The following is a 6,698-nucleotide window of genomic DNA, read 5'->3' as shown; positions in this document are numbered from 1 at the left end:
GTCTGTCTGACTGTCTCTCCCTGTTTCCAGCTTCAGAAAAATACAAAAAAAAAAAACAAAAAAAAAACTCTATCTAGTCAAGAGCAGAAACAGAATTCAGGCCCGGTTAGTCAGGCTCCACAGCATGCTGGAACTACAAGAATACTCTGGGTTTAGCTCTGTGAAAGTGGAATAACTATGGCTAGACTGTGGTTTCATTTTCAAGTTGCTAACAGTTAGGTCTGGAAAGAACACAGGTAAAGAAATGACTACATAGCTATATGCATAGAAATAATTCTACAATTAGGCATTGACCTGGCTTTCTCACTCCATCACCACTAGGAAAAACAGAAATTAAAATATCATTCCAGATGACTTTGACGTAATGGATTTAATCCCCTCCAAAAATAGTTCAGTTCTCCTCTAGCGGGGTTCTCATATATCAAATGGATAAGCTGTGTGAATAGCTGACTTTATTTCTTCTATTTTTTTTTTCTTTTTTTTTTTACAGAGACAGAGAGAGAGTCAGAGAGAGGGATAGATAGGGACAGGCAGACAAGAACAGAGAGAGATGAGAAGTATCAATCATCAGTTTTTTTGTTGCAATACCTTAGTTATTCATTGATTGCTTTCTCATATGTGCCTTGACCGTGGGGCTTCAGCAGACCAAGTAACCCCTTGCTCAAGCCAACAACCTTAGGTCCAAGCTGGTGAGCTTTGCTCAAACCAGATGAGCCCGCGCTCAAGCTGGCGACTTCGAGGTCTCAAACCTGGGTCCTCTGCATCCCATTCCGACGCTCTATCCACTGCGACACTGCCTGGTCAGGCTATTTCTTCTAATTTTTTGAAATGTAGATACTCCCCAGTTATTAACCATATTTACGCAGTCAGTGTATGGGTCACCTAGAGCAGTGGTCCCCAACCATTTTTGGGCCACAGACCGGTTTAATGTCAGAAAATATTTTCACAGACTGGCCTTTAGGGTGGGACAGATAAATGTATCACGTGACCGAGACAAGCATCAAGAGTGAGTGTTACACGGATGTAACAGAGGGAATCTGGTCATTTTTAAAAAATAAAACATCGTTCAGACTTAAATATAAATAAAACGGAAATAATGTAAGTTATTTATTCTTTCTTTGCAGACCGGTACCAAATGGCCCATGGACCAGTACTGGTCCGCGGCCCGGGGGTTAGGTGACCACTGACCTAGAGGATAGTCACGATCTCTCAGTCCCACTCTTGAAAGAGGAAACAAGACTTTCAGGGAATGATTTCCCAGAGCCCCTTCTCACACCGTGAATTATATTCTCATACACAGGAGACCACTGCAGGGGAGTGTAAGTCGTGTTTAACCTCTTTTCTGGTGAATGCATGCAAAACCCAAGGCAGATTTTATTTTGCTTACATTGAGTTGGTCCTGGAGGAATAAACAGTAACAGGGCTTCCTTCCTTCCTCTCTCCTTCCCTCCATTCTTCCCTCCCTTCCTCCCTTCCTGTCTCCCTTCTTTCCTTCTTCCCTTACTTTTTAAATAACTTTTATTTTAAAAAAAATAACTGTAACAGGAAATGCTGTTGGCTTTAGGATTCACTATGGAGACCACACATCCAATTTTTGCTGAGATTTTTCAAAACTCTCTGAATGGATTTTGGTTTGGAGTAAGTCACAGAATGAGGCATTGTTGGACAAAGTTTTGAAATTCCAGGGCATGGTAAGTAATGTGGCTGTCTTTAAAGCCTTAAGGAAGTTATATAGTAATTGAAATGTATTTAGTATGCTCAATGTATTTAATGCATTTTTGTATACCCAAGTGGTGATTATTCCAGCATATGAAAATGGACATCTATTATTTTTTAGTCCTAAATAAAATAAAACTGAAATGATGAGAGTATAACATAGTAGGTTATGAAAGCATCCAAAGCTTTCCTGAATTCACACGAATGGAGTATCTATTGAAAACAACTCTTTATTTTTTCCCCCTCATGATCGATTTTCAGCATGTCCTGTCTGTTAATCTTGGAAGAAAGAAATGTGTATGTTTAAATAATTTATTAAAACAACAATTTTACTAATTTAAAATGTTCAAAATAGGAAAAATAGAAAAGTATGAAGACAATCTATTTAACATTTTACGTATGTTAATCTAGACCAGGGGTCGGGAACCTTTTTGGCTGAGAGAGCCATGAACACCACATATTTTAAAATGTAATTTCATGAGAGCCATACAACGACCCGTGTACATTACACATTATCCAATAAAAATTTGGTGTTGTCCCGGAAGACAGCTGTGATTGGCTCCAGCCACCCGCAACCATGAACATGAGCGGTAGGAAATGAATGGATTGTAATACATGAGAATGCTTTATATTTTTAATGTTATTATTATTTTTATTAAAGATTTGTCTGCGAGCCAGATGCAGCCATCAAAAGAGCCACATCTGGCTCGTGAGCGATAGGTTCCCGACCCTGATCTAGACCTTTGTCCTATGCATATCTTCTTCAATGTATTTTCTTTCGCACACACAAAAAATTTCTTTTTATTTGTCTTAGCCCAGGTTTCCCCCCCCCAAAAAAAAAAGAGCTTGAGACAAAAGCTCTGGGGCTAATGTTTTATTGAGGAGTTAGTCCAGGCAAGCAGAAGTAAGGGGCCTGGAAGTGAGGCAGAGAGGGAGAGCAGGCAAGAGCATTCGGAGCAGGCCTCATCTTCGCACCAAGCACAGCCTGTTGCTAGGTTTCACAGATATCTGCAGAGGATCTCTTAAGCCATCATGTCTCAGAACAGCCCGTGGTTAAGCATCTGTAAAATGCACGTAATGACGAAATCCAAAGTATATAACAAGATTGCCTAAGCCATGGTTATGGATGGCATGAGATCCACAGTTCAGTGATGGGACCTGGTAAGGCTCTAATAAATGGTAGTCTTTATAGAAATGGCAGGGATTATACACAAATACCTCCCCTCCCCATGTACATGCCCCTGGATTCATTTACTGAACATTCTCTAGGAGTTTGATTTTACTTCACCCTTGTTCATGAACTTTGCACTCTATCAGAGCCAGTCAATGCTATATCCATGAGGCATCTCTTATTTACCCTTTGCTCACCTTATATTTATAGAGTGTTTACTCCATGTCAAGAGCTGTTTTAGACACTGTTATATGGTCTTCCTGACTTCCATAAGACTTGTGAGGTCAATATTGTTAACCTCATGTTCAATACGAGGCTGACCTTCAAAGGGGTTACTGATGCTCCAATTACAAAACCAGTCAGTATCAGCGTTATTAGCAACCCCTGGTCTTCTAATATAAATCCTGTTCTCTTCCTACCATGTGAATACCTGGCCCACCTCTGCACAGACTTTTTTTTTTAGTGAAGTGGCTCATTATTGCTCTGATTAGATGATGCCCCAGCCTTCCGGCTCCTAGCAGTCACACTGAAAGGCAGCAACAGCCTGGCAGTCGGTAGCATAAGCCTTGGCTGCTGTGGCTGACCGCCTGGGGCTTTAATCCTGGGTTTTTACTGAAAGGCTGTGTGACCTTGGGCGAGTACTTAGCTTGTTTGTGTTTCCTGTTCTTCGTATGTAAAATGGCGATAATCATACTACCTTATGAGGTGGCTTATGAGGTTCCCCATATGTAGCCCCTGAAAGTACACTGGGGTACACTGGGGAGACAGCTGGTTCAGGTGGGAGCATCTTCATCAGCACGGGGAGTACCTGGCTCTTTTCTCCCCTGAAAACTTCTTCTTAGTTAATCAGTGGGCTTTCAGCTCTTCTTAAGGGAAAACATGTTTTCCTAGAGTGGAAAGTGCAGGGTTAGGTTGTCAGGCAGATCTAAATTGAATTGCTTGGCCCTGGCTGGTTGGCTCAGCAGTAGAGCATCGTCCTGGCCTGTGGTAGTCCCTGTTTGATTCCCAGTCAGGGCGCATAGGACCATCTGCTTCTCTACCCTCCCCCCACCTCTCTCTCTCTCTCTCTTCTCCTCCCTTAGTCATGGCTTGAATGGCTCGAGCAAAGTTGGCCCCGAGTGCTGAGGATGACTCCATGGCCTCCCTCCAGTGCTAAAATAGCTTGGTTGCAGAGCAGCGAGCAACAGAGCAGCAGCCCAGAAGGGCAGAGCATTGCCTGGTAAGGGGCTTACTGGGTTGATCCCGGTTGGGGCCCATGTAGGAGTCTGTCTCTCTGCCTCTGCACCATGCTGCCTCTCACTTAATTAAAAACTGAAAGAAAAAGCAAACTGAATACTTTTTTCTGTAAGTCAAGCTCCTCTTCCAAAGTCCTTTCTCCTCGGGCTTGTTTACTGCCTCGCTCTGTTCATTCAGCTCACATTTGCTTTTGCCTCAATTGGATTTCAAGGTTCTTGTCTTCCCTAGAGCCCTCGAACAATTCTGAGGACACAGTAGTTGCTCAATAAATGCTCACTAAAATGAACAAACGTTTAGCCCCAGTGGAAGTTTGATGTGAGAAAAGAACAATGCAGAAGGCACTTGCTTGTCCCTTTGGCTTTAAACTGCTTTTCTGTTACTATTTGACATGTGCCTGCTTAAAGCCTCCCTTCAGAGGACTTACCCCACGTGTCACAGGAGTTGATCACAGAATCTCCATTCACCCACCATCATGGTAGCATTTTGAACAGAGCTGTCAGACCAGCCAAGTCCATTTCATCTTTCAGAGGAGTTCACAGGCACCTTCTCAGGGATGGTCCTGGTCTGGCTCTGCCGCGGGCTGAGCAGGTGAGGCTCAGCCCCGTTCCATCCTCATCTGAAGGGAATAATTGTACTTCCTCCTCATAGGCCTGTTGTGAGGATTGAAGTAAAGCAAGTAGTACAGCACCTCATGCAAAAGGGTCCCCTGCTGCCATTCTAGGGCCCACTGAAATCCAGCCTCGAAACTGTAGCCAGAATAAATATTCTCACAATCTGTTCCTAACAATTTGCTGCTTACGCTGTCCTTGCGGGCCAGTGGTCACACACTGTCCTGCATCTCAGTCTCACATCCCACCATTTAATCCCTAAACACATGCACACTTGACCTTCTAGCAACATGAGGTTGCCACTGTGGCCCTACATACTTCTTGCATTTTAGGTCACTGTCCCTTTGTTTGGGCTGATCCCTTGTTTCTCATGCTAGTACTGTGGCTCATGCTTCACACACCCACAGTGTCACCTCCTCAGGGAGCCTTCCCTGATACCCCATCTTACTCCACAGCTGCCGGGCATCCTTCCCCATTTCTCAGGGCATCTGGACTTTCCTCTGTCATACACAGCATGCGCCCATTCCCCACCTCCAAACAGCAGCTGTTCTCAACTGAGGCGATTTTGCCCCTCAAGGCAAACTTGGCGATGTATGGGGATGTTTTGTCTTCCGCTGTGAGATGGTAGGATGCTGCTGACATTCTACAGTTCATCCTACAGCCTCACCACAAAGACTTATTGGTCCCAAATACCAACAGTGCCGAGATTAAGACCCCTTCCATAGGAGATCAACACCCCGTGTGCCCATCTCCTCTGGTAGACTATGTCCATTTGTTAGGGCTTGAATCGAGCTAAATCTTTTTTTATGTTCTTCTTTAAATATTGCTTAGAAAGTTAAATTTAAAGGGGTGACATTGATCAATAAGAGTACATTGGCTTCAGGTAAATATTTCTAATATTTGAACTGTTGATTATGTTGTATACCCATCACCCAAAGTAAATCATTTTCCTTCACCTTATATTTGTCCCTCTTTACTCCCCTCTCTCGCACCCCCTGATAACCACTTCACTTTTATCTATGTCCACGAGTCTCAGTTTTATATCCCACTTATATGTGAAATTATATAGTTCTTAGCTTTTTCTGATTTATTTATTTCACTCAGTATAATATTCTCAAGGTCCATCCATGCTGTCGTAAATGGCAATAGGTCATCATTTCTTATGGCTGAGTAGTATTTCATAGTATATATGCACCACATCTTCTTTATCCAATCTTTTATTGAGGGACACTTTGGTTGTTTCCAAGTCTTGGCCACTGTGTATAATGCTGTGATGAACATGGGGCTTCATGTGTCTTTATGCACCATTGTTTTCCAGTTTTTTGGGTAGATACCCAGTAGAGGGTTTACTGGGTCATATGATAGTTCTACTCTTAATTTTTTGAGGAACTACCATACTTTCTTCCATACCAGCTGCACTAGTTTACATTCCCACCAGTGAATGAGGATTCTTTTTGCTCCACAGCCTTTCCAACACCTGTTAATACCTGTCTTGTTGATAATAGCCAACCTAACAGGTGTGAGGTGGTATCTCATTGTAGTTTTGATTTGCATTTCTCTAATAGCGAGTGAAGATGAGCATCTTTTCATAGTCTGTTGGCCATTTATATGTCTTGGGAGAAGTGTCTGTTCATGTCCTCTCTCCATTTATTATTGAATTGTTTGCTTTTTTTGTTGCTGAGCTTAGTAACTTCTTTATATATTTTGGATATTAACCCCTTATTGGAGCTGTTGTTTGTAATATCTCCCATTTGGTTAGCTGCTTTTTTGTTTTGTTGTCAGTTTCTTTTGCTATGCAGAAGCTTTTTAATTTTATATAGTCCCAATTATTTATTTTTGCCTTTACTTCCCTTGCCTTTGGGGTCAAATTCATAAAATATTCTCTATGGCCAAGGTCCATAGTTTAGTACTTATGTTTTTCTATGTAATTTATTGTTTCAGATCTTATATTTAGGTCTCTGATCCAC

At 42.3% G+C, this 6,698-nt stretch overlaps 1 long non-coding RNA gene across 1 annotated transcript; it reads left to right on the top strand.

Moving 5' to 3' along the window:
* The first annotated feature begins 1,181 nt into the window (after positions 1-1,181).
* Positions 1,182-4,077, top strand: LOC136383427 (uncharacterized). Its single transcript, XR_010747414.1, has 3 exons — positions 1,182-1,319; positions 1,565-1,691; positions 3,970-4,077. It is a non-coding gene; the product is annotated as an uncharacterized lncRNA (long non-coding RNA).
* The last annotated feature ends 2,621 nt before the right edge of the window (positions 4,078-6,698 follow it).

This window comes from Saccopteryx leptura, chromosome 11 (genome assembly GCF_036850995.1).
Source record: "Saccopteryx leptura isolate mSacLep1 chromosome 11, mSacLep1_pri_phased_curated, whole genome shotgun sequence".
Lineage (NCBI taxonomy): Eukaryota > Metazoa > Chordata > Mammalia > Chiroptera > Emballonuridae > Saccopteryx > Saccopteryx leptura.
The sequence above is the reverse complement of the archived record's forward strand: the minus strand, read 5'-3'. Positions and strand labels throughout refer to the sequence as shown.